The following is a 25,997-nucleotide window of genomic DNA, read 5'->3' as shown; positions in this document are numbered from 1 at the left end:
GTCTGTATTGGCGTTATGGGTGAGAAATTGGGTGATGGCGGCCCCAATACGTTCCACTATGGCGGGATTCTGGATCAAAGTGTCCCGCAGGCGCCAGTGTTGTTGCGGGCCGGGTGTGCTCGGAAAGAGGAAAGAGGCCAGCATGGGTGAGTGATCCGACAACGAGGTCGGGAGGATGTCTACATCCTGAGCGCGGAGAGCTAGTTGCGACGAGTTGCGACGAGGAAAGAAAATAGTCAAGTCTGGCGTAAGACTTACGTGCATGGCGTTGTCTGACTGGCGATGAACAAAACTTCAAAAGAAAAGGACGTTGGACAGGGAGGACCCCCTCCCCCCCACCCTCTCAGACCCTCCCTAACCCCAACCACAGAGCCCCCCAAGAACACTCCTGGCCCCAACTCGCTTCCCACCCGCCCCCCTCCCCCCTCTTGTACCCCAACATGAAGTTCCTGTAGGCAAACCATAGTCCCGGCCCTGGTGTAACGCAGTTCAGGTCCGTGGAAAGTCATTGTGGTGGGAAACGTGGCAATGGCAGCCCCTCTTTCGGCTCCCTGCGATTCAGGCAGGAGCAGTGATATCCTTGACCACCTCCTGGATGGCAGCTGCGCGCTCCTGTGCGCTCGTTGTGGGGTCCGGTTTAAGGTGCGTCTTGGGTCGGCGGCGCCGCCAGACCCGCCTCCAGCCATCGTTGGAGTGCTGTGCTTGCCTCTCCTGTGACCTGTTCTGCGAGGCTTCCTCCGACTCCTCATCTTCCGGCAAGTCTATGTTCAGAAGAGCACATGTGTCGCTGAGAGAGCGAAGCTGGTGTAGTTGCCCCTGCCTTTTGAAAATAATGCGAAATGGGTGGCCCCATGAGTACGGTACCTCCTTGTCACGCAGGAACGATGTGACCACTTTGAAATCGCGTCTCTTTTGCAGCGTGATGGCCGATAGATCTTGAAAAAGGGCGATGGAGTCGCCCCTGAACTGCAGCGGTTGTTTCTGTCGGGCCGCCTGTAAGATCCGCTCTTTCAGGGGAAAATCCGGAAGGTATGCTAGGACGTCCGGCGGTGGGGCCGGCGCCCGTCTCGCTAGGCCCACCCTGTGCGCACGATCAATGCGAACGATAAAGTCAGCCGGCTCACCCAGTATGCCCCTGAAAAGGTCCTGTAAGTAACAGGTGATGCTGTTCCCCTCCGCCCCACGTGGCACGTTCCTGACCCGAATGTTGTTCCTCCGGGAACGGTTCTCGAGGTCCTCCGCATGTGCCTGCTGGTCCAGCTGTTGCTCCTGTAGTCGCAGGACTTCCTGTTGAAGGTGAACCAGCTCCTCACTGCGGGCATGGCCGGCATCCTCCACCGCAGCCACTCGCTCTCCCAGTCCGTCTACGTCTCTGCGGATTTCCCGCTGCTCCCCAGCTATGTCTTGCTTTAGGGCTTGAAAATCATCCCGAAGGGTATTGAAGAGGGATTCTAGGAAGGTCCTCGTGATGGGGGCATCGCGTTCCTCTTGCTGCGATGTGGTGGTGTCGGTCGGGGGTGGGGGGGCCGCCTGCGTTTTCCCACCCTTGGGAGAGGTCTTGCTGAGCATGTCCGTTATAGTGCGGTTGGCCCTGCGTCCCGCGTTGGCCATGTCGCTCCGATGATGGGGCTCTCTGGGACAGCAGGGTTTGTGTCAACCTCGTCAGGGCTGGTGTCTTCGGGGTGGCCCTGGTTCACTCGGGGGCTTTAGGGGTCCGGGCGTGCTGTCTACCAGCTAGTTACTCCAGGGGTGAGGGGGATGGAAGCTCCAGGGGGCAGGCCCGATCTCGGGGCAGGCCGGTTGCGCGTTGTCCCCCTGGGCTGAGCACCAGCAGGTAGGCCGCCAGCACCTCTATGCGTGGGAGTGCAGCAGCGTACGATGTGGCGGATCGCCCCTTGATGGCGCGCCTGCGGGCTGTCCCCGGTGTGTCTCTGTAGTGTGCCCAGTGCAGGTGGCCCAAAGCCAGGGCCTCAGGTGAGTGTTTCCCGGAGTGGGCCGGGGCGTCGGGGGGCGCAGTCTCTCCCCCGGTCGTTGGCGGCGGCAGATCACCAGGAGTAGGGTCCCCGCTCCAGCTTGCCCCCCGCAGCACCAAGTTGGCCGCAGGCGGCAAGGCCAGCGACTGCCCTTCCAGGCGGGTGGATCGGTGCCCCACAGAGGCACCGGCGTGTGCCTCACGCATGTCCGTGTAGGCCGTCAGGAGGCAGCGTGGGGGTCTGGGCACCGGAGGCGGCGGGCTCCGGGCAGGAGATCAGGCACGCAAGGGTCAGAATCACAGCCGGGGCCTCCCCTGGCTACGGCCGCCCCATGTGCCGCGAGGCCCTTCTGCTCCCCCCGCCGCGCCGATCAGCTCACGGTCCAGGCAGGCCCTGCGCCGGTGGCTCGATTATGCCCCCCGAGTCTCCCATTCACGCCCCTCTGTGCCGCTCCTCACCTCCGGCCCTCTGGTCACCGCAGCCCCGGACCGCGAAGCGTCTGGGCACTCTCCGCTGCAGGTCTCCTCCACCACGCCTCGACCGCTCCCCGGGAGGCACCGACGTCTCCCGCTGGTCTCGCACCGCAGCCCGGTCTGTCCCCACAGCAGTCTGGGTCGGCCTTTGCCCCTCCGGCCTTCGGGACGCCCGCTCTACATCCAAGGGAGCGTCGCGTCCCACAGGGCGGGTGCCCACTCTCGTTGCGGCGGCCCGGGGGGGAGGTCCACAGGGCCACAGCGCAGGCGCCGGTACAGAGTCTCCGCAGGCCCAGAAGCCGGGGCCTCGAGTTTCGCGACCTCCGGCCGGCTCTCCCTTCCTCTGCCGGCTGGGTCGTGGCGGCGGCAGTCGGTGCTTCGGGGTCACTCCCGGCTATGGGTCGCGGGCAACTGGGCTCCCCCCATCGACACCACAGGCACCGGGACGCTCCTCCAGCGTCTCAGGCAGCGGCCACAGGTTGGTGCTAGGCCGGCAGCTATGCCAGGGCAGCCGCCATCTTGGGAACCGCGGCCGCTGGATCGCTTGTCTACTGGGTCTCCCCGAGGGTCGTGCAGGCTCGGCAGCAGCGCCGGCGTCGCAGTCCTCCGCAGTGGTCAGTTGGCGACCGGCAAATGCGACGGTTTGGGAGGGTTTAGCGGTGTCAAAATGCTTCAGACGGGGATCGGGGCAGGGAGCCACAGAGACCTGCGTCCAATCAGGTCGCCATCTTGGCCACGCCCCCGAAGGAGTACTTTTAATAGACAAATGTGTGCACTAGGTATTATTTACCTATTACTCAAATATATGTTTAAAGTACTTATTATTTTTACTTATTTTTATCAAACACTGCGTTCATTACATTAGGTAGAAATACGCACATGGATTCCAGGGATTATGGTCAAAGCATCCCTAACATTGTTAATAAATGATCCCATGAGTATATACAGGCTCATTACTCGAATGAGCCTGAGATACCTGGAACCAGTCCTGTGCTTGCTGAAACGTCATAAAGGTACCATTTTGATATAAATCCCCCGCCGTCTCACATCCCCCTTCATACCACATCGAGAGATCCATAACTCCCTTTATATTTTGAAAGCCATTTAACCAGCGTAAGGGTAATGCGCTAGCATATGGGTCCCTTCTAACAACCAGTAAGGGCAGGATTTTACGGGTCGTGCGCATGAGCCCGAAGCAAGTGCCCGAGGTTTTAGTTGCTTGGGTTTTCATCGTGAGCTGTGGTTCAAGCCACACCCCGAGTGTCTTGATTACACGTTTTGGGGGGGGGATTTCTCCGAACACATCGGGCCATAGTGTAGGAGGGATGATCTTCCATTGCTTTCCAAGTAGCATCACTTCCGTCTTTGTCCCATTCAGTTTTAGCGATGAGCGATGAGTTATTCATCCAGTTATGGATTCCTATGAGGCAGTTGGTCAGATTTTCTGGATGGTCAATCAACTGGGACAAAGAGACGACTAGTTGGGTGTCGTCAGCGTAACTCACCATTTTAATGTTAAATGGTGTTACCACGTCCTCGAGGGGGGCCATATAGACATTAAAAAGCGTCGGGCTCAGGGAGGAGCCCTGGGGGACGCCGCTAGTGAGTGGGAGGGTGGATGAGTGATGATTATCGTCCCACACTTGGAAAGTGCGCCCTGTAAGAAAGGATTCGATCCATTTGATTGCTGTCCCGGTAAGTCCTGCATCCGCCAGTCTATGCAGAAGGACACGGTGGTTGACCGTGTCAAAGGCTGCACTTAGATCCAGGAGGATCACTGCCACTGATCCTCCTGAATCCAGTAAGCCCCTTGCCTCCTCGATGACTGCGAGGAGTGCAGTATCCGTTCCATGGCCCGGGCGAAATCCGGTTTGGGATTGTCGAAGCAAGTTGTTGGTTTCAAGGAACTGGGATAATTGGATGTTTACCAGTTTCTCAGTGACTTTGCTGATGCCAGGGAGTAGAGATATTGGTCTGTAGTTAGACAGGTCCGATGGATCTAGCTGAGGTTTTTTTAAGAGTGCTTTAACCACAGCACTCTTCCAGCTATCGGGGACAGTTCCGTGGGCGAACGAGCAGTTGATGAGATCCGTAATAGTAGGTACGATTACTGAGGCAACGGTCTTGAGGAACCTAATTGGTGCTGGGTCCAGGGGTGACCCACTTTTCATTTTTGTTAGGGTTCGCTCAACCTCTAGGGGGGTGACTGGTCGGAATGTCGGAAGCGTGGGGCGTCGGTTACTTTCAGTCTGGTCGGGGAGTGTACGGCTTTCCGTGAGGCTGGGGGAACTGGGGGGTGGGAGGGAGGCCAGGATGCGGGTGATTTTATCGTTGAAGAAGTTCGCTAGCTCGTTACTTCTGTCAACTTTAGGAGTATTGGAGGGGGAAGTGATGGGGACCTTGATCAGCTCCTTAACGATTAAAAAGGATTCTCGGGCTGAGTTAGATGCTTCTTGTATCCGCGTATCATAATATGAGGCTTTGGCTGATTTAATGGCCTCTTTGTAGAGTTTGACCGTAGACTGGTAGGCTTCTTTGTTGGCATGTTGCCAGTTTTTTCTCCAGAGCTGTTTTTTGCAGTTTTTGCGATGTATTCTGAGATCCGCGGAATACCATGGTGCTGAGCCAGGTTTACCGTTTTTGTCTTCCCTGTTTCTGAGTGGGAGTACTAAGTCTAGGGAGGAGGTGATCCAGTCCCTGAATCTTCTGTCTGCCGTGGACGGGTCTTCTGCGTGAGCAGGGATGTTTTTTTCAAGGGTCTTAGCCCATTCTTCCGTGGGGAGTCTGGACCAGGTCCTGTCCTTACTATAGGTGGGGGGTATTCGGTTTTTCCTGAAGGTTCTAGGTAGTTGGAAGGGGACAAGGAAGTGGTCTGTCCAAGGGAGGGGAAGGGCCTCCTTCGCTAGCATCGAGGGAGAGCTGGTAAACACGGGGTCCAATAGATGGCCCTTGATGTGGGTGGCTCCGGAGTTTAATAGGCGGATGTCAAAAGCCGCTAGATCTTGGATCAGATCATTGGCTACCGAGTCTGCCAGGTCTTCTAGATGGATGTTCAGGTCCCCAACTATCATAAAGTTTGATAGGGAGTGGGCCTGGGTTGTGACTAAGTCTAGAAGAGAGCAGGCGAAGGGGCCTGGGGGGCCAGGGGGGCGGTAAACAAGAAGTCCTGTTAGAGAAGTGGTTGGGTTGAGTTTAACGGTAAAATGCAGACTTTCTGCGTCGGTAATCTGTGCGTCGTGGATTTTGCAGTGGAGGTGTTCTTGATGGATGATAGCTATACCGCCACCTCTGCCTAGAGGGCGGGGTAGGGATTGAATACAGTAGCCCCGTGGTGTTGCTAGTACCATGTCTGATTGCGATTGTGGGCCGAGCCACGTTTCCGTGAGGAAGAGTATATCAATTTCATGATCTTCTATGATGTGGGTAATCTGTGTCGCATGTTTCGGAAGTGAACGACAGTTAAGAGAGGCAAGGTTAAGGGTGGCGGGATTGATAGGTTTAGTGGGGAGCGTGAGCTGGTCTAGCTTGCATAGGGAGGGCGGCACATTTGTAGTATTTGTAGAGGGCGTGGCCTCGCAGTGGGCGTGGCTACACCTTTGCCGCGCTGGCGGTGAGGGCGTTTTTCGAGTCAATCTGGGGGGTCTAGCTGGCGCTTAGAGGCAGCGCTTCACGCAGGTGAGCTCGAAGTCGTTTTTGTGAATAAAATCAGCAAGTGACAATTTTTAAAAACAGTGCGTGGGTAAATTAGCAAAACCTCCGGCTTTCCGCCTCAGAGGGAGTTCAGGTCAATGAAAATCGTTGCGCTTTCCAGCGTTTTATACTCGGTTCCTTGGTGGGCGTGGCCTCGCAGTGGGCGTGGCTACACCTTTGCCGCGCTGGCGGTGAGGGCGTTTTTCGAGTCAATCTGGGGGGTCTAGCTGGCGCTTAGAGGCAGCGCTTCACGCAGGTGAGCTCGAAGTAGTTTTTGTGAATAAAATCAGCAAGTGACAATTTTTAAAAACAGTGCGTGGGTAAATTAGCAAAACCTCCGGCTTTCCGCCTCAGAGGGAGTTCAGGTCAATGAAAATCGTTGCGCTTTCCAGCGTTTTATACTCGGTTCCTTGGTGGGCGTGGCCTCGCAGTGGGCGTGGCTACACCTTTGCCGCGCTGGCGGTGAGGGCTTTTTTCGAGTCAATCTGGGGGGTCTAGCTGGCGCTTAGAGGCAGCGCTTCACGCAGGTGAGCTCGAAGTAGTTTTTGTGAATAAAATCAGCAAGTGACAATTTTTAAAAACAGTGCGTGGGTAAATTAGCAAAACATCCGGCTTTCCGCCTCAGAGGGAGTTCAGGTCAATGAAAATCGTTGCGCTTTCCAGCGTTTTATACTCGGTTCCTTGGTGGGCGTGGCCTCGCAGTGGGCGTGGCTACACCTTTGCCGCGCTGGCGGTGAGGGCGTTTTTCGAGTCAATCTGGGGGGTCTAGCTGGCGCTTAGAGGCAGCGCTTCACGCAGGTGAGCTCGAAGTAGTTTTTGTGAATAAAATCAGCAAGTGACAATTTTTAAAAACAGTGCGTGGGTAAATTAGCAAAACCTCCGGCTTTCCGCCTCAGAGGGAGTTCAGGTCAATGAAAATCGTTGCGCTTTCCAGCGTTTTATACTCGGTTCCTTGGTGGGCGTGGCCTCGCAGTGGGCGTGGCTACACCTTTGCCGCGCTGGCGGTGAGGGCGTTTTTCGAGTCAATCTGGGGGGTCTAGCTGGCGCTTAGAGGCAGCGCTTCACGCAGGTGAGCTCGAAGTAGTTTTTGTGAATAAAATCAGCAAGTGACAATTTTTAAAAACAGTGCGTGGGTAAATTAGCAAAACCTCCGGCTTTCCGCCTCAGAGGGAGTTCAGGTCAATGAAAATCGTTGCGCTTTCCAGCGTTTTATACTCGGTTCCTTGGTGGGCGTGGCCTCGCAGTGGGCGTGGCTACACCTTTGCCGCGCTGGCGGTGAGGGCGTTTTTCGAGTCAATCTGGGGGGTCTAGCTGGCGCTTAGAGGCAGCGCTTCACGCAGGTGAGCTCGAAGTAGTTTTTGTGAATAAAATCAGCAAGTGACAATTTTTAAAAACAGTGCGTGGGTAAATTAGCAAAACCACCTATTTCCAGGAAGCTTCTCATCCAGGGACTAGTGCTGTCCCGCCTGGACTACAGCAACCTGGTCTATCTGGGAGCCCCCGAGTCCACCATCACGAAACTCCAGCGGACACAGAACGCGGCAGCACGCATGCTCACTAACATTCCTTCCAGAACGTCCGCCAAGCCAGCCCTCAAAGCCCTGCACTGGCTCCCTGTGCGCCAAAGGGTGCATTTCAAAGCAATGTGTATAACACACAAGCTTTACAACGGATCTGGTCCAGCGATTCTTAGTAAAATGATTACTCCTTACACAGCAACCAGATCCCTACGATCTCAGAATGAGAACCTAGTCAGCACCCCCAGATTCAAAAGAACCCGTACAGGAGGTCGACAATTCTCCGTTCAAGCGGCTAAGGGCTGGAACGCACTCCCTCGCTCCCTCAGACTATAACCCAACCACCTGGCTTTTCGTAAAAAACTAAAGACCCATCTGTTCCCTAAATAATTCCCTTCTGTCGCTTTCCCCCCCCTCTCTTCCCCTCTACAGGATTTTAAGTCACATAGCGCGGGGATGCCCTTGGGTCACCAGGCGCTTTAGAAATCGCTAAACAAAAAAAAACAAAAAAAAAACAACCAAAGTTACTGCTTGCTCCCAGACTTCCGTATCCCTACAGATAGTATGTGGGCACGTTTTAGTGACTCTAGAGCCCATCATAAGGAGATGCTGCAATTGGATGCCATCATTCTAACTGCCTAGTAAGTCTGTCTCAACCACGCGCTCCCCCATGCACCACTGAGCAGTGTATTGCAGTAGACCAGCAATATTGTATAACCGTAGGTCTGGCAGTCCCAGACCGCCCACGTGGATATCCAATTTTCTTATATCCAGTTTGGCTTTGCTCCATTTTCTAGCCCAGACCAGGGAGGTCAGGAGACTGTTTAGTGTAACGAATGTTGACATCTGAATTTTGCAAAAGGAATTCTGGAGCACGTAGAGGCAGTGAGGCACCATTTTCGATCCAGCTACTCTCCCCATAACCAACATTGGTAGCTTGTTCCTGAACGCTATTGATGCCCGTAGTCCATCTAGGACTTTCCCCATGTTCAGATCATACTGGTCCTCCGGATGGTGGGTAATCTGCAGTCCAAGATATTGGAAGAGATCACACTTCCAGTCCATACCGACCACAGGAAGACCTTGCACTGTACACCGTGCCAGTGCAGCAAGCAGGAACAGTCTGGTTTTCTGGCAGTTAATACGGAGTCAACATCACCCGAGCTACCGGGATCACCTCCTCCAGCTCTCGCAGATAGAGAAGAGCATTGTCAGTATACAGAGAGACCATGTGGATACAACCGTCCACCTCTATACCCCACAGTGCCATATCCCTTCGCAATCTTATTGCCAAAGGCTTCATGGCCAGGGCGAAAAGTAACGGGGACAATGGACAATGTACCCCTGCCAATTTCAATAGTGTCCGACACATATCTCCCAGTCTGCACCCTAGCCATCAGCTCATGGTACAGCAGCTTGACCCATGCTATATACTCGCTTCCAAACCCCATTCTCCGCAGCACTTCGCAGAGGTAATCCCACTGAAGGGTATCGGAAGCTTTTTCAATATCTAGTGCGACTACTGCCACCCTGATATCTGTTTACACTACCGAGTGGAGAACATGTGATAATCTACGCAAGTTCATATGTGTCCCCCTCCCGGGCATGAACCCACATTGGTCCTCATGCACCAAGTAGTTCACCACTCTTCACAGTCAAAGAGCCAGAACCTTGACCAATAGCTCAGCGCCCACCCCCAACATTGATAAAGGCCTTTATGCTGAGGGGTCTTCGGGGTCTCTGACGGGCTTGGGGAGCATAACAATTTGTGCCTCACGCATAGAGCGGTGTAGGACTCCGGCTTGTTTAGCCTCCCGCAACACCTCCAGTAGGTGTGGAAGAATCACATCGGCATACGCCTGATAAAATTCATTTGTAAGATCATCAGGGCCATGCGCTTTACTTCAGTCGATTCCACTCAAGGTGACCCGAAGGTCCTCAAGTTGCAACACCGCCTCCAACTCCTCCTGTTGGTCATCTGAGAGCCACGGTAGCGGAAACCCCAAAGAAAGTCACACCTGTCGGTAGCATCTAGGCCTGTTCTCCCGCGGTATGTGTCCACCAGGGGACTAGATAAAACCTCATTTACACCGATCTGTGTGTTCACAGAGCCTCCCACGGGGCGATGTAATGTAAGAATCAGTGGGGGGGCGCTCACGCTTTAATAACCACGCGAGCATTATACCGGACCTATCCCTTTCCTTATGCCATAGCTGCCGATATTCCCTGCGGGTCAAACAATCCAATCTATCCCAAGTCTCACCCACTGCTAGCTGCGCTTTCAAGAGGGCATCTCAAGGCTGCCCCCCCCCGTGCACCTCTCATGTTGTAATCAGGCCAGCGCATCTTCCGCTCTTCTTAGCTCCACCTCTAATCGCTTTCTTGTGCCCCCACTCTGGACAGGCAGTCCCCTCCAGTGACCACTTTGAACGCGTCCCACTCATTACTCCCAGAACTGTTGGTAGACCAGTTCTCATTAAAGTAATCTGTTACAGTTTTCCCAAGTTTATCTTTGAATATCCGGTCCTTTAACACCTGGGCCTGCAGCCTCCACACTGGGACACTCTGCCTAACTCCTACAGGCCCCCACTCCAGCACTACTGGGGCATGATCCGATAGAAAAAATCCACTGGTTACTGTTCTTTTCTTTAACACCCGCCGTATGAAAAGTATTCTAATGTTGTTAACTATAGCTTTAAGAGATATCACATATAGCATGTTTAAGTTGAAGTGGAATGCTGAACACTAAGGTCCAGATTTACAAACAGTTCTTGCAATTGTGATGGTGTCTGTCTGACATTGCATGAGTGTTTCTGAAACTGTTTATGTGTATGTAACTGTGACAAAGCCTCTGACCGCATTACTAATTAATGTCTTGCATTTATGTTCTTCCTTCCATCATATTGTAAAGCACTCTGATATCCTTCGGGATCTTGTTCGCGCTATATAAAACATTATAAATAAATAAATAAATAAATCGAGTCTACTATAAACCTCACGGGCCAGGGAATAACATGTATATTGTCTCTCCGTGAGGTGCGTCTCACACCATATATCTACACACTGAAGCCTGTCCATCCGTCCTTTCAGGGCTTCTGTCATGTTCGGCTTAGTATGATGTCAAACAAAAGGAGAGGCAGGGAGAGTAGAGTGACACTCTTATTCCCCGGTAATAGCCAATAAACAAAAAAAGAGTGTCCAATGGTTGTTTTCGACCACAAAAAGGAGCAAGTAAAAGGCTTCACTTAAGACGTTAAAGAAAGCCCTCACTCAGCACCTAGTGATAACATGCTTCATCATCGGGCCCCACCAAAGAGACCGAGTGTCTCTTTGGTGTGCTGCAACGCCAGATTTACTGCGGAGCGGGTTGGTGAGTTCAGGCAGTGTTGTGCAAAGAAAAGAAACTAGTGAGTGGTGGATGGTTAAAAAATAGTCCGTAGTGTATCAAAATTGACTTTATTTTAATGATCACTAAGGACAGGATTATAAAAACCTATGTGTTGGAAATGTGTCCACAATTAGTTGAGTGGTAGTTTCCTAAATATCAGTCGACATGTTTCAGCCACGAAACGGTGTGATTTTACCTGGCATTCATCAGGACTCTGAGTGTGCTAAACCCTGGTGGAATGGACGCGCCAAGGCCCACCCTTACCTAGGGACGTGAAAGTGAATATTGATAAAAAGGTAATTGGCACACCGCCCTCGACGCTCGGCACCCGCTGTGTACCGAAGGAGTCCGGTCGAGAGTAGATGCAGGTACACAGCGGGTGCCGAGCGTCGAGGGCGGTGTGCCAATTACGTTCCCACCCCCTCCTGTGACCCATGGTGTGAATCCTTAACACCACGAAAGTGCAGAAATCCTTAAGCTGGAAGCGTCCTAAACCAGGAGTAATTAGGAAGACAATCTTTTCTTCCTAATTTTTTTGCACTTTACACCTTTTTATCAATTTTCACTTTCACGTCCCTAGGTAAGGGTGGGCTTTAGCGCGAAACATGTTGACTGATATTTAGGAAAATACCACTCAACTAATTGTGGACAAATTTCCAACACATAAGTTTTTATAATCCTGTACTTAGTGATCATTAAAATAAAGTCAATTTTGATACACTACGGACTGTTTTTTAACCATCCACCACTCACTAGTTTCTTTTCTTTGCACAACACTGCCTGAACTCACCAACCCGCTCCGCAGTAAATCTGGCGTTGCAGCACACCAAAGAGACACTCGGTCTCTTTGGTGGGGCCCGATGATGAAGCATGTCATCACTAGGTGGTGAGTGAGGGCTTTCTTTAACGTCTTAAGTGAAGCCGTTTACTTGCTCCTTTTTGTGGTCGAAAACAACCATTGGACACTCTTTTTTTGTTTATCGGCCTAGTATGATAACAGGGCGGATTTCTGTCTAGTGTCCCGTCTAGCATGCAATTAAAGTCACCCACCCAGATCATGGGGATCCCCATGAATGGTAGTAGCCGATCCTCTAGCTCACCAAAAAAGTAAGCATCATCTAAATTAGGAGCATAAGCATTCACCAAACACAGCTCCACACCGTCCATATCCCCATGCACTATTGCATATCTTCCCATGGCATCCGCTTCATAACTACGAAGCTTAAACAATACCTGAGGTGCCAGCCAGATAGCTACCCCCTGGAAAAAGTGGATGCAAACAGTTGTCCCCTCCATTTCCTATGAAGTTTCTGTATTTCCGTGTCCAACAGATGAGTCTCCTGAAGCATAGCCACTTGTGTACCCTGCCGGGGTAGATATGTTTGTAACCTTAATGCTTTATGTACGAGTTCAGCCCTCTCACATTCCACGTAACGATTCTATAGGATCCCATAGCTATAGCTAATACCCAGCTGTGTAAGCCACCTGCCTGCCACCGCTGCCGCTGCCAAACACCCTCCCCCTTAAAACCACAACAAATACCCACCCCCTGGTCAGACACTGTTTTAAACTATAGTGCATCCCCTTGCAGCCCCCGAACACACCAACCCACCCCAACCATGCAACCCTGTACCCCTAGCACAATCCCCCGTAATACAAAAATGAATAACATCAATAGCATAAATGCACACACACTCGACTCAGACACCAAAACACATGTACCACCATACCCATCATCCATAAACATATCAATCATCTCTACTATCAAGCGAAGAAGACCGCGCCCCGCCTGGACCACTAGGGTCTGTCAGCCGGGTCGCCCGAGCTCAGTCAACAATCACTCCCACACATACCACTGTCACTCAGAACCAAACCTCTCACACACACTTCCCCAATCACACAATAGTTCCTCTTGAATATAGAGAAGCGAGAATGAGCAAAAGGAGATCAAAAGAACAATGAAAAAACAGAGATAGAAGAGAAGCAAATGAGAGGAAGAAGCAAAAGATAGGAAAGGGCAGAAGACGAGCCCCACCTGCACCACGAATTTGTACCATCCAGCCACCCCACACCAGGATAAGGAGAGTGATCCCCTCCTGTGATAGGAGGAGAGAAACGCAAGGGGAAAGAAGGGTCCCCCAAGAGTCATCTCCACACACTCTCAAGAAGGTGAGAATACAGATTTATGTCCTAACGATACCTACATCTGGGGTCCTTCACTCGTAGTGATGTCCATAGTAAGAACGTTCATGCAGGACCTGTTTGTTGCGGGGTACCCGCAACAACCTTGCCCATACTTGAGTCCGAACCTGTAGCCATCACAACTTCCACCAATGCTCTGGCTGCATCTCGTTCAGCCCGCTGAGACACCAAATCTATCCAGGGGATTTCCTGCCTTTCTCTCCCTCATTCGGCCCACTGCACCACCACTCTCTGCATTGATCTGGAGCTGTTTCAGATTTTTCCCATATGACCTTCAGGACGCAACAAGGATCTTGCCACCACTCACCCACCCCCAGCACCCTTCCCTCTCTATGCACCTCCAGCCAATCCAAAGACTCCTCCGGCGTTGTAAAAAATGTGCACGTTAATTATGGAGGACTTTCAATTTTGCTGGATAGAGAAGCATATACTGGAGGTTCATGGCTCACAATTTCTGCTTTACCCCAAGAAAGGATGCCCTCTGCTATTGAACCATGCGGGTGTAATCCGGGAAGATGCGTATCTTCTGATTCTCAAACGTAGGATCCCCCTCTCGATATGCTGCCCTAAAGGTACAGTCTCTATCCCTGTAGTTTAAGATCCGAGCGATGAGGGTCCTGGGTGGGGTCCCTGGTGGCGGGGGTGGGGGATGGGCAGCGAGCGCCCAATGCGCAGGTTTAATAATGAAGATGGAGGAACGATCAGTAGTGGGTAGGGCCTCCTTAATCCACTTTTCAAGGAAGAGTTCCGGCTCCTTCCCTTCAGCTTTCTCTGAAAACCTACGAAACGTAGATTACATCTGCAGGACCTTCCTTCTGCATCCTCCGCTCGGCGCTCCAAGGACAGCATTTTTGTGACACCTCGGCAAAAGACACCATCAGGGCAGAGAACTTGTCTCGCAACTCACTGACCGTCTGCTTCGTGGCCAATGAGCGTTCTGCAACAGTGCGGAGATCTGCCCTCAACAGCCCCACATCCTGGGAGACTGCAGCTATCTTCACCTGCACTCTTGCGCTAGAGGATTCAATTGCAGCCAGTGGGCTCAGGCAGCCCTGCATCTCCACCTGTCGATGTCCCCGGAACCACAGTAGTCTTTAGGGGCACACTCGGAGCCGTAAACTGGTCCATCTTCGTTTGCTGAGCGGCTCTCAGCAGGCAATCGTTACCCATCGCTGGGCACCTCGCCCGGTGTGTTCACCGACCTGCAACCCCCTCACCTCTCATCAGCACACTATTTGTAGCCCGTGCCTCTTGCCGAGCACTCAGCAGATCAACTCTGAACTGTTCAGGGTGTGAGTGCATGCACCCAGCACCCACCTGTGGGTCTCAGCGAACACAGGCGTCAGGTGCCCCAATGTAGGTCGTAGCTTAAAGTCCATAAATGACTGCACCCGCAACACCCATACCCTCTGCCAGCTCTCTCCTGCACCACATACTGGGCCAGCAATCCAGCCCCCTCTCGTGGCAGAGCAAGCAATATTGAATGTGTCCGCCGCTGTTTACCTCCCCACAGGGAACCACCTTCCGCTGAGATAATGGCCAAATTATGCAACTCTTCAGGCCCAAGGGAGGTCCTCTTGCCTGGGCATTGAAGCGATTCCGTGTGTAAAACGGGGGAGGGGCAGGGCCAGGCAGCAGCCACACCCGCCTGTGGCACTAACAACCCCAAATGGGCCCCGAATATCCTCCAATGCACTGAGAGTGAGTTAGGAGCAGGCCTGCCTCGATCCTTGTGCCACAATCACAGCCACCTCGACTGCACCTCTGCGTGCCCTAGGCAATGGGAGCCTGATCAGAACGACCATCAGCCCACCGGCCTCAATCGTCTCACGTGTGGGCCACTCCAGGGATCGGGAAGGGCAAGGCCAGCCAACCAGGCCAAACAGACACCAGGAACCCCCGCGACCCCACCGAGGCACGCCGCTCCCAGGGCAAAGCCCCACTCCAGGGTAATAGGCAGCCGGGGCCAGCCGACACCACAGCAGTACAGCACCCCTGCCCTGAGTCTGCACTATTCTCTCTGTTGTGTGACTGGGTTCCTACAGCGATCACCATGTCTAGATGTGGAAAGCAAGGAGGAAAGGCCTGTGCTAAGGCCAAGACACGCTCTTCCGGAGCCGGGCTCCAGTTCCCTGTGGGTCGTGTGCACAGGCTGCTCCGGAAGGTATGCTACGCTGAGAGAGTCAGTGCCAGTGCCCCAGTTTATCTGGCTGCAGTCCTGGAGTACCTGACCGCTGAGATCCTGGAGCTGCCTGGTAACCCGGCCTGGGACAACAAGGAGACCTGCATCATCCCCAGACACCTCCAGCTGGCCATCCGCAACGACGAGGAGCTGAACAAGCTGCTGAGTAAGACCACTGACTCATTGTCAGTGAAATTGCTCTCCCACCCTCACAGCTCCACCATTAAGTGAGGCCTGCCCCGAGCCCTTCCACTCTCGAGTGGTGGTGTTTCAAGGCCCTCTTCCACCCGCAGGTTTACCTGTGCCTCATCCCTGGTAGTCCAGTGGACCTCTGTCTCCTTTCTCTCGCTCCACTTTCCTCTCTGTTTACACTCCTTTTCACCCGCTTTTTCTCTTTTCTCTTTTCTCTGCACTTTTCTGCTTCCTGCACTTTTCTACTGTTCTGCCCATTTCCACTCCCTTTCCTTTATTCCTCCTTTTCCTTTATTCTCTCCTTTCGCTCGCTCCACTCTCCTCTCTGTTTTCACTCATTTTCACCCTCTTTTTCTCTTTTCTCTGCCCTTTTCTGCTGTTCTGCTAGTTTCCACTCGCTTTTCGTCTATTCCTCCTTTCCCGCCCGTTATTTTCCCCACCGCAGCCCCTCCCCCCAGCACGACCGGCCCAATCCAGCTCCCCTCCACTCTCCCATCTCCCAGCTGTCCAGCCCTCCCCAACCCCTACTTAATGGCGGCAGCTGCGGCAAGGAGGTGCGCAGTGGGCACGCCACTGGCACTCCAAAGGCAAGCCCATCTGTGCCCGTCTGCAACCCGACTGCGACCAGTGTCAGGAATCCTGGCAACCCACCCCGCCAACGATACGACCCAGCGGCACTCCAGGCACTCAACCCAGGCCGCAACAACTGCAAGCTAGTGTCACCAGTCGACACCCATGGACCCTTCAGCTGTCACCGCTGCCTGCACACATACAGTTCTGCCAAGAACATGGACCAAGCAAAATCTGGGACCTCCTCGACAGCACCACACGGGATGTAGCGTTCCTCCCTGAAACATGGACCAATACCGGCTCTGGACCAGACATCGCAATCGCCATTCCCCAAGGATACAAGACCTCCAGGAAAGACCGCCGACCCGCTCTGGAGGAGGAATCGCCATTGTCCACAAATCCATCCTTCACCTGAGCACACTCCCCGAAGAGCCCACAGACCTGATGGAACACCTTCACTTTAAAATATTGGCCAGCCCCATCACCACCCTCAGAGGAACCCTCATCTACCACCTCCCTGGGCCCCACGGACCTTTCGCCAACTCCATCACAGAAATCATCTCCCCGCAGGCCATGCATCCACCAACTACACCCTGCTGGGAGACCTCGACAACCAACTGGACCCCAACACCACATCCCTGCTGGACAACCTCCACAACATTGGACTCCGCCAGATCGTGACCGAACCCACGCACTCAGCAGGACACACCCTCGAACCCCTCTTCACAATAGGAAACTCCATCACCTTCAGTCACACCACCAAACTCCCATGGACTGACCATCGATGCGTCCACTTCACCTTCAGAACACCACCATCCACGGACACCAGCACCTGCTCCTACGAAGAAATTGGACCAGAATCACCAACGACCAGCTCACCTCCTCACTCAGCAAATCCACTCCAACCATCGCAGAATACGACCACAACAATGCCGCCCGAACCCTGCACAGATGGATCTCCGACAGCGCCAACACCATAGCCCCCCTCAACAAAAACAACAACACCCTCGCAAGAAAGCCAGATGGTTTACCACAGAACTTCGCGAGTCCAGACACACTTGGCGCCGCCACGAAAAGGCCTGGAGGAACACCAAATCCACAGAAGGCCACAACAAATTCAGAGTCGCCACCAACGCCCACCACCAACTCATCAGAAAAACGAGAAAAAAGCGATTGAAGACAGAATCTCCACATACGCACACAACAGCAAAGAACTCTTCAACATCATCAAGGAGTTCGCCCATCCCACCAGCGAGTCAACTGACATCCCTCCCTCACAAGACCTTGTGACAAACTCAGCACCTTTTTGCACCACAAAATCAAGAGCATCTGCGACAACTTCGACGAAGACAACCAACACACTGAACCCTCACCAACCACCCCCGACACTCTGAAGCCAGCGATTGACAACTGGACAGCCCTCACCACCGAAGACACACTGAAGACAATGAAGTCAATCCACTCTGGGGCCCCATCGACCCCTGCCCCCGGCACATCTTCTACAGAGCCGCCGACACCATCACACCCATGCTCCGCCACACTCAACCACTCCCTGGTGACTTCCTTTTTCCCCGATGACTAGAAACACGGTCAACCCCCTCCTGAAGAAATCCTCAGCGGACCCTACCGACCTTAAAAACTGTAGCCCATCTCCCTGCTGACGTTCATTGATAAAGCCGTCAACAGCCAACTCGCCACATTCATCGAAGAGCACAACATCCTTGACTCCTCCCAATCCGGCTTCAGAAAAAAACACAGTATGGAAACTGCCCTCATTGCAGCAACAGATGACATCCGCACCCTACTGGACAAAGGAGAAACAGTAGCCCTCATCCTCCTCGACCTCTCAGCGGTGTTGACACAATCTCTCACCGCACCTAATACGCAGACTTCACGATGCAGGGAACCAGGACAAGGTCCTCCACTGGATCCGCTCCTTCATCTCTGGCAGAACGCAGCAGATCAGACTCCCCCCTCTTCTCTCGGACCCTATATCAACAAACTGCGGAGTCCCCCAGGGGTCCTCCCTCAGCCCTACACTCTTCAACGTTCACATGGCGCCACTCGCCCCCATCGTCAGAACCTACAAACTCAACATTGTATCATACGCAAACGACACCCAACTCATCCTCTCCCTGTACAACGAACTCAACACCGCCAGACACAACTTTCGAGAAGGCATGGAAGCCGTCGCCAAATGGATGAAAAACAGCTGCCTACAACGAAACACCAACAAAACAGAAGTAGTCATCATGAGCCCGAACCCTGATGCCTGGAATGACACCTGGTGGCCCCGCCCTCCAAGCCCACCACCCCCACGAACCACGCACGCAACCTGGGAATCATCCTGGACTCCGAGCTCAAAATGGACTGCCAGGTTAACTCTGTCTCCTCCTCCTGCTTCCACACCCTCCGCCTCCCACGTAAGACCTTCAAATGGATCCCCCTCAAACACAGAAAGACCGTCACTCACGCCCTGGTCACCAGCAAACTCGACTAAGGCGACGCACTCTAAGCTGGAATAAACAAAAACCTCACCGCAAGCTGCAGAACATCCAGAACTCAGCCGCAAAACTGGTCCTCAACCTGCCAAGACACTGCCACATCTCTCAGCACCTGTGCACACTCCACTGAATCCCGATTAAGGCTAGAGTCACCTATAAGATGCTTACCCACGCACACAAGGTCCTCCACAAAACTGGTTCAGGAGGACCTGAACAGTCGACTCAAATTCCACGCACCTAAAAGGACCCTACGATCAGCCCAGCTCTCTTACGTCGTGATCCCCCACACCAGAAAAAAGAGATCGGGAGGCTGACCCTTCTCCTTCCTGGCGTCCAGAGCCTGGAATGCCCTTCCCCTCCACCTCAGACAGACCAAACCTCTCCCCATCTTCGCAAGAAACCCAAAACCTGGGTCTTCGACAGACCCCCTCCTTGATGGACTGGAACCAGCACCCACCCCAGCGCCTTTAGATCCTTACGGGTGAGTGATCGCACTTAACAAAGCCATGATTGATTGAATGAAGGCGTGGGACTTCTTGATCATGCCGCAATCTTCTAGTGCGATAGGGAGCGCGGACGTCACGCTCCACTCCAAAATGCACTGCAGTTATAGGATACTTGATCCAAACTCATATTAATCCATTTGTCCATCTTAAATGTTAATCCGTGCTTTAATCAAAAAATGTTTTGTCTAGTTTTTCACTTTTTCTTGCGCTCATTATCCACATATGCAACCAATTGCGTTTTTTGGAAACTTTACGTATCAACATGCGCCAATCCAGGCTTCTTTGTAAATACGAATCCGACACAACAAGTAGTTCCAAGCAGCTGCTTTATTCATAACCCAATGCATTTCGGGCAATTTTTTGCCCTTCATCTGGGGTAGCTGAAAATTACAAAGAAGTCCATTAATATTAATAACCTCCCCTCAATTTGAATTAATACATGTAGCATGGCTCGACTACAACAACTTGTTTACAAATGCATTGTATTATTTAAGTTACCAAGTTCACAACCTTCGCTGACTTAGGTTACTTATTTTGCGTAAAGAAACACAATTAAAACCAGGATGAATTTAAATGCCAATGTAACATGCTAAGCTCTGTTATTTGGTTGTATATTCATGCTTGCACAAAATATAATACCAGGTATTTCACGAAGAGTATTAAACTCTCACTACTTTTTAATGTTAACATATTTATATGCTCAATAAATGCCAAATGCTTTCTTCATCATAACGCACTTAATATTTATCTACCCCACTCTTATCAATGCGCCGAGCGTACCTGCTCTCGTGTTCTTATCCTCCCGAGGCAGGAATGAATCCAAGCTTCAAAAACGAGCTCTCCCACTGGCAACTTAGCCGTTAGCTTAATGAATGCTCCACCCTACACGTGCTACCAATAAAAAGTGTGTTTAACACACCCTATGCTTCTTATGAACTACTAATCCCAACATGCATTACTACCTCTCAGTTACAGTATATGTATTCAAGTCATAAGTCCATCTTCTGAACTCCATGTGTTAGTCCTTTCAAGCGACCTCTTTATTCCACACTGCCAGGAACTTGCTGTCAATTTGTATGTGGCTTTTGCTCGCGGTCAGTTCTTTAGAAATTTCTGCATTTTAATCCTCGGGTGCAAAACCAACATATGGCGATATATTTATAAACAATGAATGAAGTGGTATGCACACCATGTTTTTTTCTTTCTATTCAATTGCATCGAAAGAAAAAAACATGGTGTGCATACCACTTCATTCATTGCAATCTTCTAGTGGCCACTCCTCAGGCCTACCTCAGTCTTCAAAGCGCCTCACTGGGCGACCACCCCTCCGGGGTCAAAGGCAGCCCGGGGCCAGCCGACACTGCAACAGTTCAGCGCCCCCGCCTCGAGTCTGAAGGCGGGGGGGCTGCTCGACCAGGCCTCAATCTTCACACCGTTTCTACCTCGGGCTTCAAAGCGTCTCACGGGGCGCCGGCCTCCAGTCTCAGGGCCGCCGAGGCTCAGTGGGTAGGAGACTTCTGTTGCTCCCGCCGGGAGAGCCGTACCCCGTGGGTTACTCGTCCACACCGAGATCAGGCACCAGCTGGATCAGCTCACATGGCTCCCGTAACCCGCAAAGCAGGTCACGGCTGCACTCGCCGCGTCTATCCAGCCTCCGCGGATATCTGCAGTGAGGACGGTCCACCACGATCCAGACCGGGAACCCAGTGTCCGTATTCCCCTCCACAGCCAAAAGGTGCACTTGTTTGGCACATGGCTCTGGACTGGCAGGATCTCTTCAGGCAATTAGTGTGGGCGGGTGCGGAGCTCCTGTAGGCAGTGTCCTCTCCCGTCGCCATCTAGGCCATGCCCCCAAACACTTTTTTATCTTAAAACATCAACTCATTTTGCAGAAGTCTAACTTATTCTGTGTAGAATACATTTTTTAAATAATGACTTGCATATATCCAGTGCTTTCTGCTTCAGGCTGGAACCTTGTAGCACTGTAAATACACAAGTCACTATTACTCACATGTGCAGTTGTCACAATACCCTACTGCAAGTTCATAACATAAACAATGTATTTCTATCTGTTTAGCTTAATCAGTATTTATTTTTCATTTAAGGTTTCTCCATTATTTTACATGCAATTACCTGAAAGTGAAAAACAAAACACTTGGCTAAAAGGAACAAAAGTTTCTTGTTTTTCCTCTTTCAGTTACCTGCATATAAAATAATACATAAACCTTAAACGAAAAATAATTGAAAGTTGGGCTACTCAGATGGAAATACTTTCTTTAGCATCATGAGAATGTATATTTTTTTAACCATTTCTAAGACTGCATGTAAATGAAGACAGCCTGGCGCTTCCAGGCACTCTTCCTTTACAAGTACTTTAAAAGTACTCTCGTCATATCAAGGACAATGATCTTCTTGACAATCTTCAGTCCGGCTTTATCCAAAACTGCAGCACTGAAACTGCCCTGCTGCAAGTGATCGATGACGCGCTGCGAATACTAGACTCGGGGGGGGTCTTGTCTTCTAATTCTCCTTGACCTGTCGGCAGCCTTTGACACTGTCAATCACAACACTCTCCTCAACACTCTTCAACAGAGAATGGGCATGGAGGGCACTGTGCTTAAATGGTTTGCTTCTTTCCTTTCTGATAGATCCCAAATGATCAAAATAGCGGACAGTCTTTCATCTCCTCTGGCGGTGGGTCAAGGTGTTCCCCAAGGCTCTATTCTTGTACCCACATTGTTCAATCTCTATTTGGAACCTCTGGGAAATCTCCTAAGTAAATCTGGGGTCAACTATCCTCTCTACGCAGACGACACTCAAATCTACCTCAAGGTTGTCTCCACTCACGATCTCTCCGTCCTAAGCTTTACCCTCGACTCCATTCAAAATTGGATGTCAACACATCAACTGATTCTGAATCCCTCCAAAACTGAATTCCTCCTCCTCTCCTCCTCTCTTTTTCCTCCCCCGATTCAATCTTGGATGGACCAGATGAATCTGCTGAACAACAAACCCATCATTGTCGACAGCGCAAAATCCCTCTGTGTCATACTCGACACAAAACTCAATCTACTCTCCCACATTAATTCAATTGCAAAGTCTGCCTGATACCAACTGCACCTTCTATGGGGGATTCGTCGCTTCTTCCCGGAGCATGACATTAAAACCCTGGCCCAATCGCTGGTCCTCTCCAGACTGGACTACTGCAATTCTCTTCTGACTGGCCTCCCCAAGTCCCACCTATCCCCCCTTAAGTCTGTTCTCCATTCAGAAGCTCGTTTCATTTATGGGGCCAAAAGAAGCGACCACATCACTCCCATGTTATCCACCCTCCGCTGGCTTCCCATCGAGGCTAGAGCTATCTACAAGACTGCCTGCATCACCCACAAAGCCTTGCACTCCTCCTCTCCGCGCTACCTGGCGAATAAACTGAAACTCTCTGGAGGCTCTAGACCATCACGAAATGCGGAAAATCTACTGCTGGAGCCTCCCATTTTCAAGAAGGAAAGATCGATGGCCCAATCCTTTTCAGGCAGCGCAGTGAGAATCTGGAACTCACTTCCGCCTCAGCTCCGGACCACCACCTCCTCCCAGGCCTTCAAAACTGACCTCAAAGTTCTCCTCCTTCAAAGACACTTCCAAATGTAATCCATGCCCTCTCTATTATCTGATGGAAGCCCTTTAATAATTGAAAAATCTACTTTGCATGACTAAGGAAGTGTCTTCCCAGTGTGTTCTTGTGGTTTGAGAGTCTGCCATTTATTGCAGTATTATCCTTCTACCTGTGTTTGGGACTCATGTATAACATGCACCCGTCACTTTCTCTTGTAACACACTGTCTTCTACCTCTTAAATTTGTTTGTTTTCGATACCTGCACAAGTGCCACCAGTGCCTACGTAACGTTTGTTCTTGTGCTTGAGTGTCCTCCATATATTACAGTATTATACCTCTATGTTTATTTTGTACGCTTTTGTAACCTGCACACGTCACTTTTTCCTCCTGTAATGCACCGTTTGCTACCTCTTGTATTTTGTTGGCTCACGATTGTCACTTTTGTAATGCACCGTTTGCTACCTCTTGTATTTTGTTGGCTCACGATTGTCATTTTTGTGTCATTAAATGTAACGTTTGCTTTTGTATTTTGCTCACTTGTAATGTTCTCATGTATCAGTTCTGTTCCTATTGTGAAGCGCTCTGACACCTTCGGGTAAAGTCCGCGCTATATAAAAACGCATAAATAAATAAATAAATACTTGTTGAGCCGTTTGCGCCTACCTGGGAATGCAGCCACGGCTCCCAAGGGGGGGGGCACAGTTTGAAGATCTCTGCTTTAATGTTTGTCATAATTCCCTTTTTATCAACTGCTGTAACAGCTCTTCTTCTGACGATTACTTGGTACAGCGTGTCATGGCTTTGAGGCTTCCCTTGCTACCAAATATTTGCCGTTCTTGGCCCTGTGGCCATGCCTGAGCTGCAAGTGCCATGTTCACCCTGCACTAACCATTTCTTACCCCTTTGTTTGCCCTCAAGTGCCCCTGATGCGAGGTATCCCAAGTACCTTGTTCAGGCAATTATCCTTCCACTTCCTCGTGTAAAGATATTTATTGTTAAAGCTTTGTGACACCCTATACCCTTGTCTCACTATGGCTGTGACATCTGCGTTATCCGTATTGGGTGGGTGTGAACAGTTTTTGGGGTGACAATGTTGGAGACCGCTTGTCCCAGTCCCCTTTAGGCCTTCCTCTTGGCTACGCCCATCCTCTGATTGGGGCATTAAAAAAACAACTTGTTCAGTCACTTGCTGACCTCCAAGTTTTGGCGTGTTTTCGCCGCGCTGATGCGGATGTGCCCTTTGTTCGCCGCCCATGGGGGCAAGGGTGGTTAGCCACCATCCATCCATGGTTGGCTGCGCCAGAACATGTTGTTAAAAAAGGATGTGTGCTTCAGACGTTATAAGGGTAGCAGTCTGTACAAAGTCATATAGGGTCTTAAAACTGTGGCTGTGGTGTATGCTTTGCAAAAAAAAGTTATATCAGAATGTTATTTACTCAAACTACCTGCACAGCTTGAAGGCACAAGTAAACTCTTGTTTTATATTGCAGTGTTGCAAACCAAGGTTAATTCTATGCACTTGCACTTGCAGATTGGTGCTACCGAGCTGATAAGAATCTTATTTCTACACATTTGTAGGTTTTTTTTGTGACCTAGAAGAGGTCCTTGTGGTTATGCTAATAAGATGATTATCAGCTTATATCAGCAACGATCACATTTAATCTACCTATTATGCATATATAGGTGAATTCTAAACCACTAGTCCCTTACAGTAAATAAAAAGTGCTGACTATTAAATAAAGCTAGCAGCACCCACGGAAATGTTCAGGAAGACAGTGTCACTAGCAAGGGTGTTAAATACAGGTGCAATGAATACAGGAACTTGAATTATAATGAAAACTTGCAAAATAAACAGGTGTAGGTTTTATCGTGAAATATTTATGAGCGCTGAACATGTTTATTGTTAGCACAGCAAAATGTAATGCCACATGAATGAAGAGGAGTGACACATTTGCTAAGAGTGGGATATTTTGTTGATATGTTTCCTGGCATGGACCATTTGGCTGTATTGTGTGCTTTTTGTAGGAATGACCATTTTGTGACTAGTTCAAATTATGAAATTGGTTATATATTGATGCAGTTTGTGATTCGCATTTAGGAAATCACTATTTGCGATTTCCAAATTTGCTATCTCCAAAAGAAATCACACTTAGGAACGCTGAATATGCCTTTCATACGTACCAAAATGCTATTTTGCATTTCCTAATGGCCTGAAAAAGCAAATCGCACCATTAGAAAATGAAAAATGTGTATATACATATGGGCCTCAGTTTTGAAGGCCTTTTATATTGATCTCAACATCATCAGGACTGCACCAACTTATACAAGTCATGAGTTGTTCATACGGGAGTACTGACTCGCCCATCTCAAGTCAGAAACACACAACTACTTTAGGGAAAGCATATGAAGGAACCACCCCCAGCTGTGGAGGCGTCTCACGGGCCCTTCTGCCGTTCCTTCCTTTCTCATCAATTATGGACGCCAAGACCATTGTGCTGTTGAATGGCTGCAGTTTATTCACATCATAAGCTGGTACATAAGTTATCACAATGGCATTGATCATTAGCATGCTCAGCTCTTGCTTATCTTGCATTTCAATGTAGCACACTGTGTTCATAACTGGTTATATAGTGTACATGTCATCTTTATTGCATATGAATAACCCTAACTTGCAGAACCATGCAATGCATAATCTTTAAAGTCATAATGTCCCGTTAATGCAGAGGTCTTCAAACCTTTTTGCTCTGAGCCCTACCCCCCCCCCCCCCCCCCCCCCCACCAAGAGTGGGAGGGGAAGTGGTGAGGTCCAGGACAATGCTTAGAAGACCATTTCAGGGGTATTTTTCTATAGTTTTTAATCCATGCTATATGTGAGATTTATAAAAGTACAAATATATGAAACCAAAACAGAAATTGACCATAATTGGGGTGTTGTGAGCCTTAGTCCCAATGGAACTGCACCTACTGCACTAGAAAGCCCAGCAAAAGAGAAGCCCCAAAAACTCCTCACCATCCTCAAGGCATCTCTCTGAGGAAGCTGCCTCTTTTATTTGTAATCTAAAAAAATATCCCCAGACCCCATATAGCAGCACTTCCTCTGGGCTATCGTTTCAGTAATCTTTATTTCGGCAATTCTGCCATAAAAGATACAATAAAATTAATACAAAAACCCATCATACCAGCAGCC

The sequence above is a fragment of the Lissotriton helveticus genome, chromosome 6 (assembly GCF_964261635.1).
Source record: "Lissotriton helveticus chromosome 6, aLisHel1.1, whole genome shotgun sequence".
Classification (NCBI taxonomy): Eukaryota; Metazoa; Chordata; class Amphibia; order Caudata; family Salamandridae; genus Lissotriton; species Lissotriton helveticus.
The sequence above is the reverse complement of the archived record's forward strand: the minus strand, read 5'-3'. Positions refer to the sequence as shown.